Genomic DNA, 14,787 nt, shown 5'->3' on the forward strand with positions numbered 1-14,787 from the left:
GGACAATCATACCACACTCTAGTTTCCACTACACACCTATTTCCCTGACCGGGAATCGAACGCGGGCCGCGGCGGTGAAAGCGCCGAATCCTAGCCACTAGACCATCAGGGACATGCTTTGTGTAATGTGCAATCTGTTGTCAATCACTATGAAAAATAGGGCATTTGTACAGTAAAATATTCAGGCCGATAAACAAAGTTCATCATTCCAAGTTTCTCAAATGTATAGAATACAATTCTGTAGCTCAGATGATATATTTTATTGGAATGCAGACTGGCCTATTACTCAGAGTTGGACGATCTGAGCACACCCCAGGTTCCACTAAAAGTGCTTTTCCCTGACCGGGAATCGAACCCAGGCCGCGGCTGTGAGAGCGCCGAATCCTAGCCACTAGACCATCAAGGACATACTTTGTGTAAAGGGCAATCTCTTGTCAATCACTATGAAAAACAGAGCATTTTTACAGTATACATGCCGATAAACCAAGTTCATCATTCCAAGTTTCTTAAATGTATAGAATGCAACAGTGCAGTTCAGATGATATATTTTATTCAAATGAAGAGAGGCCTCTTACTCGCAGTTGGACAATCATACCACACTCTAGTTTCCACTACACACCTATTTCCCTGACCGGGAATCGAACCCGGGCCGCGGCGGTGAAAGCGCCGAATCCTAGCCACTAGACCATCAGGGACATGCTTTGTGTAATGTGCAATCTGTTGTCAATCACTATGAAAAATAGGGCATTTGTACAGTAAAATATTCAGGCCGATAAACAAAGTTCATCATTCCAAGGTTCTCAAATGTATAGAATACAATACTGTAGCTCAGATGATATATTTTATTGGAATGCAGACTGGCCTATTACTCAGAGTTGGAATATCTGAGCACACCCCAGGTTCCACTAAAACTGCTTTTCCCTGACCGGAAATCGAACCTGGGCCGCAGCGGTGAGAGCGCTGAATCCTAGCCACTAGACCATCAAGGACATACTTTGTGTAAAGGGCAATCTCTTGTCAATCACTATGAAAAACAGAGCATTTTTACAGTATTCATGCCGATAAACCAAGTTCATCATTCCAAGTTTCTTAAATGTATAGAATGCAACAGTGCAGTTCAGATGATATATTTTATTCAAATGAAGAGAGGCCTCTTACTCGCAGTTGGACAATCATACCACACTCTAGTTTCCACTACACACCTATTTCCCTGACCGGGAATCGAACCCGGGCCGCGGCGGTGAAAGCGCCGAATCCTAGCCACTAGACCATCAGGGACATGTTTTCTGTAATGTGCAATCTGTTGTCAATCACTATGAAAAATAGGGCATTTGTACAGTAAAATATTCAGGCCGATAAACAAAGTTCATCATTCCAAGATTCTCAAATGTATAGAATACAATACTGTAGCTCAGATGATATATTTTATTGGAATGCAGACTGGCCTATTACTCAGAGTTGGAATATCTGAGCACACCCCAGGTTCCACTAAAACTGCTTTTCCCTGACCGGGAATCGAACCCGGGCCGCGGCGGTGAGAGCGCCGAATCCTAGCCACTAGACCATCAAGGACATACTTTGTGTAAAGGGCAATCTCTTGTCAATCACTATGAAAAACAGAGCATTTTTACAGTATTCATGCCGATAAACCAAGTTCATCATTCCAAGTTTCTTAAATGTATAGAATGCAACAGTGCAGTTAAGATGATATATTTTATTCAAATGAAGAGAGGCCTCTTACTCACAGTTGGACAATCATACCACACTCTAGTTTCCACTACAAACCTATTTCCCTGACCGGGAATCGAACCCGGGCCGCGGCGGTGAAAGCGCCGAATCCTAGCCACTAGACCATCAGGACATGCTTTGTGTAATGTGCAATCTGTTTTCAATCACTATGAAAAATAGGGCATTTGTACAGTAAAATATTCAGGCCGATAAACAAAGTTCATCATTCCAAGGTTCTCAAATGTATAGAATACAATACTGTAGCTCAGATGATATATTTTATTGGAATGCAGACTGGCCTATTACTCAGAGTTGGAATATCTGAGCACACCCCAGGTTCCACTAAAACTGCTTTTCCCTGACCGGGAATCCAACCCGGGCCGCGGCGGTGAGAGCGCCGAATCCTAGCCACTAGACCATCAAGGACATACTTTGTGTAAAGGGCAATCTCTTGTCAATCACTATGAAAAACAGAGCATTTTTACAGTATTCATGCCGATAAACCAAGTTCATCATTCCAAGTTTCTTAAATGTATAGAATGCAACAGTGCAGTTCAGATGATATATTTTATTCAAATGAAGAGAGGCCTCGTACTCGCAGTTGGACAATCATACCACACTCTAGTTTCCACTACACACCTATTTCCCTGACCGGGAATCGAACCCGGGCCGCGGCGGTGAAAGCGCCGAATCCTAGCCACTAGACCATCAGGGACATGCTTTGTGTAATGTGCAATCTGTTGTCAATCACTATAAAAAATAGGACATTTGTACAGTAAAATATTCAGGCTGATAAACAAAGTTCATCAATCCAAGGTTCTCAAATGTATAGAATACAATACTGTAGCTCAGATGATATATTTTATTGGAATGCAGACTGGCCTATTACTCAGAGTTGGAATATCTGAGCACACCCCAGGTTCCACTAAAACTGCTTTTTCCTGACCGGGAATCGAACCCGGGCCGCGGCGGTGAGAGCGCCGAATCCTAGCCACTAGACCATCAAGGACATACTTTGTGTAAAGGGCAATCTCTTGTCAATCACTATGAAAAACAGAGCATTTTTACAGTATTCATGCCGATAAACCAAGTTCATCATTCCAAGTTTCTTAAATGTATAGAATGCAACAGTGCAGTTCAGATGATATATTTTATTCAAATGAAGAGAGGCCTCTTACTCGCAGTTGGACAATCATACCACACTCTAGTTTCCACTACACACCTATTTCCCTGACTGGGAATCGATCCCGGGCCGCGGCGGTGAAAGCGCCGAATCCTAGCCACTAGACCATCAGGGACATGCTTTGTGTAATGTGCAATCTGTTGTCAATCACTATGAAAAATAGGGCATTTGTACAGTAAAATATTCAGGCCGATAAACAAAGTTCATCATTCCAAGGTTCTCAAATGTATAGAATACAATACTGTAGCTCAGATGATATATTTTATTGGAATGCAGACTGGCCTATTACTCAGAGTTGGAATATCTGAGCACACCCCAGGTTCCACTAAAACTGCTTTTCCCTGACCGGGAATCGAACCCGGGCCGCGGCGGTGAGAGCGCCGAATCCTAGCCACTAGACCATCAAGGACATACTTTGTGTAAAGGGCAATCTCTTGTCAATCACTATGAAAAACAGAGCATTTTTACAGTATTCATGCCGATAAACCAAGTTCATCATTCCAAGTTTCTTAAATGTATAGAATGCAACAGTGCAGTTCAGATGATATATTTTATTCAAATGAAGAGAGGCCTCTTACTCGCAGTTGGACAATCATACCACACTCTAGTTTCCACTACACACCTATTTCCCTGACCGGGAATCGAACGCGGGCCGCGGCGGTGAAAGCGCCGAATCCTAGCCACTAGACCATCAGGGACATGCTTTGTGTAATGTGCAATCTGTTGTCAATCACTATGAAAAATAGGGCATTTGTACAGTAAAATATTCAGGCCGATAAACAAAGTTCATCATTCCAAGGTTCTCAAATGTATAGAATACAATACTGTAGCTCAGATGATATATTTTATTGGAATGCAGACTGGCCTATTACTCAGAGTTGGAATATCTGATCACACTCCAGGTTCCACTAAAACTGCTTTTCCCTGACCGGGAATCGAACCCGGGCCGTGGCGGTGAGAGGGCCGAATCCTAGCCACTAGACCATCAAGGACATACTTTGTGTAAAGGGCAATCTCTTGTCAATCACTATGAAAAACAGAGCATTTTTACAGTATGCCGATAAACCAAGTTCATCATTCCAAGTTTCTTAAATGTATAGAATGCAACAGTGCAGTTCAGATGATATATTTTATTCAAATGAAGAGAGGCCTCTTACTCGCAGTTGGACAATCATACCACACTCTAGTTTCCACTACACACCTATTTCCCTGACCGGGAATCGAACCCGGGCCGCGGCGGTGAAAGCGCCGAATCCTAGCCACTAGACCATCAGGGACATGCTTTGTATAATGTGCAATCTGTTGTCAATCACTATGAAAAATAGGGCATTTGTACAGTAAAATATTCAGGCCGATAAACAAAGTTCATCATTCCAAGGTTCTCAAATGTATAGAATACAATACTGTAGCTCAGATGATATATTTTATTGGAATGCAGACTGGCCTATTACTCAGAGTTGGAATATCTGAGCACACCCCAGGTTCCACTAAAACTGCTTTTCCCTGACCGGAAATCGAACCTGGGCCGCAGCGGTGAGAGCGCTGAATCCTAGCCACTAGACCATCAAGGACATACTTTGTGTAAAGGGCAATCTCTTGTCAATCACTATGAAAAACAGAGCATTTTTACAGTATTCATGCCGATAAACCAAGTTCATCATTCCAAGTTTCTTAAATGTATAGAATGCAACAGTGCAGTTCAGATGATATATTTTATTCAAATGAAGAGAGGCCTCTTACTCGCAGTTGGACAATCATACCACACTCTAGTTTCCACTACACACCTATTTCCCTGACCGGGAATCGAACCCGGGCCGCGGCGGTGAAAGCGCCGAATCCTAGCCACTAGACCATCAGGGACATGTTTTCTGTAATGTGCAATCTGTTGTCAATCACTATGAAAAATAGGGCATTTGTACAGTAAAATATTCAGGCCGATAAACAAAGTTCATCATTCCAAGGTTCTCAAATGTATAGAATACAATACTGTAGCTCAGATGATATATTTTATTGGAATGCAGACTGGCCTATTACTCAGAGTTGGAATATCTGAGCACACCCCAGGTTCCACTAAAACTGCTTTTCCCTGACCGGGAATCCAACCCGGGCCGCGGCGGTGAGAGCGCCGAATCCTAGCCACTAGACCATCAAGGACATACTTTGTGTAAAGGGCAATCTCTTGTCAATCACTATGAAAAACAGAGCATTTTTACAGTATTCATGCCGATAAACCAAGTTCATCATTCCAAGTTTCTTAAATGTATAGAATGCAACAGTGCAGTTCAGATGATATATTTTATTCAAATGAAGAGAGGCCTCGTACTCGCAGTTGGACAATCATACCACACTCTAGTTTCCACTACACACCTATTTCCCTGACCGGGAATCGAACCCGGGCCGCGGCGGTGAAAGCGCCGAATCCTAGCCACTAGACCATCAGGGACATGCTTTGTGTAATGTGCAATCTGTTGTCAATCACTATAAAAAATAGGACATTTGTACAGTAAAATATTCAGGCTGATAAACAAAGTTCATCATTCCAAGGTTCTCAAATGTATAGAATACAATACTGTAGCTCAGATGATATATTTTATTGGAATGCAGACTGGCCTATTACTCAGAGTTGGAATATCTGAGCACACCCCAGGTTCCACTAAAACTGCTTTTTCCTGACCGGGAATCGAACCCGGGCCGCGGCGGTGAGAGCGCCGAATCCTAGCCACTAGACCATCAAGGACATACTTTGTGTAAAGGGCAATCTCTTGTCAATCACTATGAAAAACAGAGCATTTTTACAGTATTCATGCCGATAAACCAAGTTCATCATTCCAAGTTTCTTAAATGTATAGAATGCAACAGTGCAGTTCAGATGATATATTTTATTCAAATGAAGAGAGGCCTCTTACTCGCAGTTGGACAATCATACCACACTCTAGTTTCCACTACACACCTATTTCCCTGACCGGGAATCGAACCCGGGCCGCGGCGGTGAAAGCGCCGAATCCTAGCCACTAGACCATCAGGGACATGCTTTGTGTAATGTGCAATCTGTTGTCAATCACTATGAAAAATAGGGCATTTGTACAGTAAAATATTCAGGCCGATAAACAAAGTTCATCATTCCAAGGTTCTCAAATGTATAGAATACAATACTGTAGCTCAGATGATATATTTTATTGGAATGCAGACTGGCCTATTACTCAGAGTTGGAATATCTGAGCACACCCCAGGTTCCACTAAAACTGCTTTTCCCTGACCGGGAATCGAACCCGGGCCGCGGCGGTGAGAGCGCCGAATCCTAGCCACTAGACCATCAAGGACATACTTTGTGTAAAGGGCAATCTCTTGTCAATCACTATGAAAAACAGAGCATTTTTACAGTATTCATGCCGATAAACCAAGTTCATCATTCCAAGTTTCTTAAATGTATAGAATGCAACAGTGCAGTTCAGATGATATATTTTATTCAAATGAAGAGAGGCCTCTTACTCGCAGTTGGACAATCATACCACACTCTAGTTTCCACTACACACCTATTTCCCTGACCGGGAATCGAACGCGGGCCGCGGCGGTGAAAGCGCCGAATCCTAGCCACTAGACCATCAGGGACATGCTTTGTGTAATGTGCAATCTGTTGTCAATCACTATGAAAAATAGGGCATTTGTACAGTAAAATATTCAGGCCGATAAACAAAGTTCATCATTCCAAGGTTCTCAAATGTATAGAATACAATACTGTAGCTCAGATGATATATTTTATTGGAATGCAGACTGGCCTATTACTCAGAGTTGGAATATCTGAGCACACCCCAGGTTCCACTAAAACTGCTTTTCCCTGACCGGGAATCGAACCCGGGCCGCGGCGGTGAGAGCGCCGAATCCTAGCCACTAGACCATCAAGGACATACTTTGTGTAAAGGGCAATCTCTTGTCAATCACTATGAAAAACAGAGCATTTTTACAGTATTCATGCCGATAAACCAAGTTCATCATTCCAAGTTTCTTAAATGTATAGAATGCAACAGTGCAGTTCAGATGATATATGTTATTCAAATGAAGAGAGGCCTCTTACTCGCAGTTGGACAATCATACCACACTCTAGTTTCCACTACACACCTATTTCCCTGACCGGGAATCGAACGCGGGCCGCGGCGGTGAAAGCGCCGAATCCTAGCCACTAGACCATCAGGGACATGCTTTGTGTAATGTGCAATCTGTTGTCAATCACTATGAAAAATAGGGCATTTGTACAGTAAAATATTCAGGCCGATAAACAAAGTTCATCATTCCAAGGTTCTCAAATGTATAGAATACAATACTGTAGCTCAGATGATATATTTTATTGGAATGCAGACTGGCCTATTACTCAGAGTTGGAATATCTGAGCACACCCCAGGTTCCACTAAAACTGCTTTTCCCTGACCGGGAATCGAACCCGGGCCGCGGCGGTGAGAGCGCCGAATCCTAGCCACTAGACCATCAAGGACATACTTTGTGTAAAGGGCAATCTCTTGTCAATCACTATGAAAAACAGAGCATTTTTACAGTATTCATGCCGATAAACCAAGTTCATCATTCCAAGTTTCTTAAATGTATAGAATGCAACAGTGCAGTTCAGATGATATATTTTATTCAAATGAAGAGAGGCCTCGTACTCGCAGTTGGACAATCATACCACACTCTAGTTTCCACTACACACCTATTTCCCTGACCGGGAATCGAACCCGGGCCGCGGCGGTGAAAGCGCCGAATCCTAGCCACTAGACCATCAGGGACATGCTTTGTGTAATGTGCAATCTGTTGTCAATCACTATGAAAAATAGGGCATTTGTACAGTAAAATATTCAGGCCGATAAACAAAGTTCATCATTCCAAGGTTCTCAAATGTATAGAATACAATACTGTAGCTCAGATGATATATTTTATTGGAATGCAGACTGGCCTATTACTCAGAGTTGGAATATCTGAGCACACCCCAGGTTCCACTAAAACTGCTTTTCCCTGACCGGGAATCGAACCCGGGCAGCGGCGGTGAGAGCGCCGAATCCTAGCCACTAGACCATCAAGGACATACTTTGTGTAAAGGGCAATCTCTTGTCAATCACTATGAAAAACAGAGCATTTTTACAGTATTCATGCCGATAAACCAAGTTCATCATTCCAAGTTTCTTAAATGTATAGAATGCAACAGTGCAGTTCAGATGATATATTTTATTCAAATGAAGAGAGGCCTCGTACTCGCAGTTGGACAATCATACCACACTCTAGTTTCCACTACACACCTATTTCCCTGACCGGGAATCGAACCCGGGCCGCGGCGGTGAAAGCGCCGAATCCTAGCCACTAGACCATCAGGGACATGCTTTGTGTAATGTGCATTCTGTTGTCAATCACTATGAAAAATAGGGCATTTGTACAGTAAAATATTCAGGCCGATAAACAAAGTTCATCATTCCAAGGTTCTCAAATGTATAGAATACAATACTGTAGCTCAGATGATATATTTTATTGGAATGCAGACTGGCCTATTACTCAGAGTTGGAATATCTGAGCACACCCCAGGTTCCACTAAAACTGCTTTTCCCTGACCGGGAATCGAACCCGGGCAGCGGCGGTGAGAGCGCCGAATCCTAGCCACTAGACCATCAAGGACATACTTTGTGTAAAGGGCAATCTCTTGTCAATCACTATGAAAAACAGAGCATTTTTACAGTATTCATGCCGATAAACCAAGTTCATCATTCCAAGTTTCTTAAATGTATAGAATGCAACAGTGCAGTTCAGATGATATATTTTATTCAAATGAAGAGAGGCCTCTTACTCGCAGTTGGACAATCATACCACACTCTAGTTTCCACTACACACCTATTTCCCTGACCGGGAATCGAACGCGGGCCGCGGCGGTGAAAGCGCCGAATCCTAGCCACTAGACCATCAGGGACATGCTTTGTGTAATGTGCAATCTGTTGTCAATCACTATGAAAAATAGGGCATTTGTACAGTAAAATATTCAGGCCGATAAACAAAGTTCATCATTCCAAGGTTCTCAAATGTATAGAATACAATACTGTAGCTCAGATGATATATTTTATTGGAATGCAGACTGGCCTATTACTCAGAGTTGGAATATCTGAGCACACCCCAGGTTCCACTAAAACTGCTTTTCCCTGACCGGGAATCGAACCCGGGCCGCGGCGGTGAGAGCACCGAATCCTAGCCACTAGACCATCAAGGACATACTTTGTGTAAAGGGCAATCTCTTGTCAATCACTATGAAAAACAGAGCATTTTTACAGTATTCATGCCGATAAACCAAGTTCATCATTCCAAGTTTCTTAAATGTATAGAATGCAACAGTGCAGTTCAGATGATATATTTTATTCAAATGAAGAGAGGCCTCGTACTCGCAGTTGGACAATCATACCACACTCTAGTTTCCAATACACACCTATTTCCCTGACCGGGAATCGAACCCGGGCCGCGGCGGTGAAAGCGCCGAATCCTAGCCACTAGACCATCAGGGACATGCTTTGTGTAATGTGCAATCTGTTGTCAATCACTATGAAAAATAGGGCATTTGTACAGTAAAATATTCAGGCCGATAAACAAAGTTCATCATTCCAAGGTTCTCAAATGTATAGAATACAATACTGTAGCTCAGATGATATATTTTATTGGAATGCAGACTGGCCTATTACTCAGAGTTGGAATATCTGAGCACACCCCAGGTTCCACTAAAACTGCTTTTCCCTGACCGGGAATCGAACCCGGGCAGCGGCGGTGAGAGCGCCGAATCCTAGCCACTAGACCATCAAGGACATACTTTGTGTAAAGGGCAATCTCTTGTCAATCACTATGAAAAACAGAGCATTTTTACAGTATTCATGCCGATAAACCAAGTTCATCATTCCAAGTTTCTTAAATGTATAGAATGCAACAGTGCAGTTCAGATGATATATTTTATTCAAATGAAGAGAGGCCTCTTACTCGCAGTTGGACAATCATACCACACTCTAGTTTCCACTACACACCTATTTCCCTGACCGGGAATCGAACGCGGGCCGCGGCGGTGAAAGCGCCGAATCCTAGCCACTAGACCATCAGGGACATGCTTTGTGTAATGTGCAATCTGTTGTCAATCACTATGAAAAATAGGGCATTTGTACAGTAAAATATTCAGGCCGATAAACAAAGTTCATCATTCCAAGGTTCTCAAATGTATAGAATACAATACTGTAGCTCAGATGATATATTTTATTGGAATGCAGACTGGCCTATTACTCAGAGTTGGAATATCTGAGCACACCCCAGGTTCCACTAAAACTGCTTTTCCCTGACCGGGAATCCAACCCGGGCCGCGGCGGTGAGAGCGCCGAATCCTAGCCACTAGACCATCAAGGACATACTTTGTGTAAAGGGCAATCTCTTGTCAATCACTATGAAAAACAGAGCATTTTTACAGTATTCATGCCGATAAACCAAGTTCATCATTCCAAGTTTCTTAAATGTATAGAATGCAACAGTGCAGTTCAGATGATATATTTTATTCAAATGAAGAGAGGCCTCGTACTCGCAGTTGGACAATCATACCACACTCTAGTTTCCACTACACACCTATTTCCCTGACCGGGAATCGAACCCGGGCCGCGGCGGTGAAAGCGCCGAATCCTAGCCACTAGACCATCAGGGACATGCTTTGTGTAATGTGCAATCTGTTGTCAATCACTATGAAAAATAGGGCATTTGTACAGTAAAATATTCAGGCCGATAAACAAAGTTCATCATTCCAAGGTTCTCAAATGTATAGAATACAATACTGTAGCTCAGATGATATATTTTATTGGAATGCAGACTGGCCTATTACTCAGAGTTGGAATATCTGAGCACACCCCAGGTTCCACTAAAACTGCTTTTTCCTGACCGGGAATCGAACCCGGGCCGCGGCGGTGAGAGCGCCGAATCCTAGCCACTAGACCATCAAGGACATACTTTGTGTAAAGGGCAATCTCTTGTCAATCACTATGAAAAACAGAGCATTTTTACAGTATTCATGCCGATAAACCAAGTTCATCATTCCAAGTTTCTTAAATGTATAGAATGCAACAGTGCAGTTCAGATGATATATGTTATTCAAATGAAGAGAGGCCTCTTACTCGCAGTTGGACAATCATACCACACTCTAGTTTCCACTACACACCTATTTCCCTGACCGGGAATCGAACGCGGGCCGCGGCGGTGAAAGCGCCGAATCCTAGCCACTAGACCATCAGGGACATGCTTTGTGTAATGTGCAATCTGTTGTCAATCACTATGAAAAATAGGGCATTTGTACAGTAAAATATTCAGGCCGATAAACAAAGTTCATCATTCCAAGGTTCTCAAATGTATAGAATACAATACTGTAGCTCAGATGATATATTTTATTGGAATGCAGACTGGCCTATTACTCAGAGTTGGAATATCTGAGCACACCCCAGGTTCCACTAAAACTGCTTTTCCCTGACCGGGAATCGAACCCGGGCCGCGGCGGTGAGAGCGCCGAATCCTAGCCACTAGACCATCAAGGACATACTTTGTGTAAAGGGCAATCTCTTGTCAATCACTATGAAAAACAGAGCATTTTTACAGTATTCATGCCGATAAACCAAGTTCATCATTCCAAGTTTCTTAAATGTATAGAATGCAACAGTGCAGTTCAGATGATATATTTTATTCAAATGAAGAGAGGCCTCGTACTCGCAGTTGGACAATCATACCACACTCTAGTTTCCACTACACACCTATTTCCCTGACCGGGAATCGAACCCGGGCCGCGGCGGTGAAAGCGCCGAATCCTAGCCACTAGACCATCAGGGACATGCTTTGTGTAATGTGCAATCTGTTGTCAATCACTATGAAAAATAGGGCATTTGTACAGTAAAATATTCAGGCCGATAAACAAAGTTCATCATTCCAAGGTTCTCAAATGTATAGAATACAATACTGTAGCTCAGATGATATATTTTATTGGAATGCAGACTGGCCTATTACTCAGAGTTGGAATATCTGAGCACACCCCAAGTTCCACTAAAACTGCTTTTCCCTGACCGGGAATCGAACCCGGGCAGCGGCGGTGAGAGCGCCGAATCCTAGCCACTAGACCATCAGGGACATGTTTTCTGTAATGTGCAATCTGTTGTCAATCACTATGAAAAATAGGGCATTTGTACAGTAAAATATTCAGGCCGATAAACAAAGTTCATCATTCCAAGGTTCTCAAATGTATAGAATACAATACTGTAGCTCAGATGATATATTTTATTGGAATGCAGACTGGCCTATTACTCAGAGTTGGAATATCTGAGCACACCCCAGGTTCCACTAAAACTGCTTTTCCCTGACCGGGAATCCAACCCGGGCCGCGGCGGTGAGAGCGCCGAATCCTAGCCACTAGACCATCAAGGACATACTTTGTGTAAAGGGCAATCTCTTGTCAATCACTATGAAAAACAGAGCATTTTTACAGTATTCATGCCGATAAACCAAGTTCATCATTCCAAGTTTCTTAAATGTATAGAATGCAACAGTGCAGTTCAGATGATATATTTTATTCAAATGAAGAGAGGCCTCGTACTCGCAGTTGGACAATCATACCACACTCTAGTTTCCACTACACACCTATTTCCCTGACCGGGAATCGAACCCGGGCCGCGGCGGTGAAAGCGCCGAATCCTAGCCACTAGACCATCAGGGACATGCTTTGTGTAATGTGCAATCTGTTGTCAATCACTATGAAAAATAGGGCATTTGTACAGTAAAATATTCAGGCCGATAAACAAAGTTCATCATTCCAAGGTTCTCAAATGTATAGAATACAATACTGTAGCTCAGATGATATATTTTATTGGAATGCAGACTGGCCTATTACTCAGAGTTGGAATATCTGAGCACACCCCAGGTTCCACTAAAACTGCTTTTCCCTGACCGGGAATCGAACCCGGGCCGCGGCGGTGAGAGCGCCGAATCCTAGCCACTAGACCATCAAGGACATACTTTGTGTAAAGGGCAATCTCTTGTCAATCACTATGAAAAACAGAGCATTTTTACAGTATTCATGCCGATAAACCAAGTTCATCATTCCAAGTTTCTTAAATGTATAGAATGCAACAGTGCAGTTCAGATGATATATGTTATTCAAATGAAGAGAGGTCTCTTACTCGCAGTTGGACAATCATACCACACTCTAGTTTCCACTACACACCTATTTCCCTGACCGGGAATCGAACGCGGGCCGCGGCGGTGAAAGCGCCGAATCCTAGCCACTAGACCATCAGGGACATGCTTTGTGTAATGTGCAATCTGTTGTCAATCACTATGAAAAATAGGGCATTTGTACAGTAAAATATTCAGGCCGATAAACAAAGTTCATCATTCCAAGGTTCTCAAATGTATAGAATACAATACTGTAGCTCAGATGATATATTTTATTGGAATGCAGACTGGCCTATTACTCAGAGTTGGAATATCTGAGCACACCCCAGGTTCCACTAAAACTGCTTTTCCCTGACCGGGAATCGAACACGGGCCGCGGCGGTGAGAGCGCCGAATCCTAGCCACTAGACCATCAAGGACATACTTTGTGTAAAGGGCAATCTCTTGTCAATCACTATGAAAAACAGAGCATTTTTACAGTATTCATGCCGATAAACCAAGTTCATCATTCCAAGTTTCTTAAATGTATAGAATGCAACAGTGCAGTTCAGATGATATATTTTATTCAAATGAAGAGAGGCCTCGTACTCGCAGTTGGACAATCATACCACACTCTAGTTTCCACTACACACCTATTTCCCTGACCGGGAATCGAACCCGGGCCGCGGCGGTGAAAGCGCCGAATCCTAGCCACTAGACCATCAGGGACATGCTTTGTGTAATGTGCAATCTGTTGTCAATCACTATGAAAAATAGGGCATTTGTACAGTAAAATATTCAGGCCGATAAACAAAGTTCATCATTCCAAGGTTCTCAAATGTATAGAATACAATACTGTAGCTCAGATGATATATTTTATTGGAATGCAGACTGGCCTATTACTCAGAGTTGGAATATCTGAGCACACCCCAAGTTCCACTAAAACTGCTTTTCCCTGACCGGGAATCGAACCCGGGCAGCGGCGGTGAGAGCGCCGAATCCTAGCCACTAGACCATCAAGGACATACTTTGTGTAAAGGGCAATCTCTTGTCAATCACTATGAAAAACAGAGCATTTTTACAGTATTCATGCCGATAAACCAAGTTCATCATTCCAAGTTTCTTAAATGTATAGAATGCAACAGTGCAGTTCAGATGATATATTTTATTCAAATGAAGAGAGGCCTCTTACTCGCAGTTGGACAATCATACCACACTCTAGTTTCCACTACACACCTATTTCCCTGACCGGGAATCGAACGCGGGCCGCGGCGGTGAAAGCGCCGAATCCTAGCCACTAGACCATCAGGGACATGCTTTGTGTAATGTGCAATCTGTTGTCAATCACTATGAAAAATAGGGCATTTGTACAGTAAAATATTCAGGCCGATAAACAAAGCTCATCATTCCAAGGTTCTCAAATGTATAGAATACAATACTGTAGCTCAGATGATATATTTTATTGGAATGCAGACTGGCCTATTACTCAGAGTTGGAATATCTGAGCACACCCCAGGTTCCACTAAAACTGCTTTTACCCTGACCGGGAATCGAACCTGGGCCGCGGCGGTGAGAGCGCCGAATCCTAGCCACTAGACCATCAGGGACATGCTTTGTGTAATGTGCAATCTGTTGTCAATCACTATGAAAAATAGGGCATTTGTACAGTAAAATATTCAGGCCGATAAACAAAGTTCATCATTCCA

The sequence above is a fragment of the Protomyctophum bolini genome, assembly GCF_963924005.1.
Source record: "Protomyctophum bolini genome assembly, chromosome: 20".
Lineage (NCBI taxonomy): Eukaryota > Metazoa > Chordata > Actinopteri > Myctophiformes > Myctophidae > Protomyctophum > Protomyctophum bolini.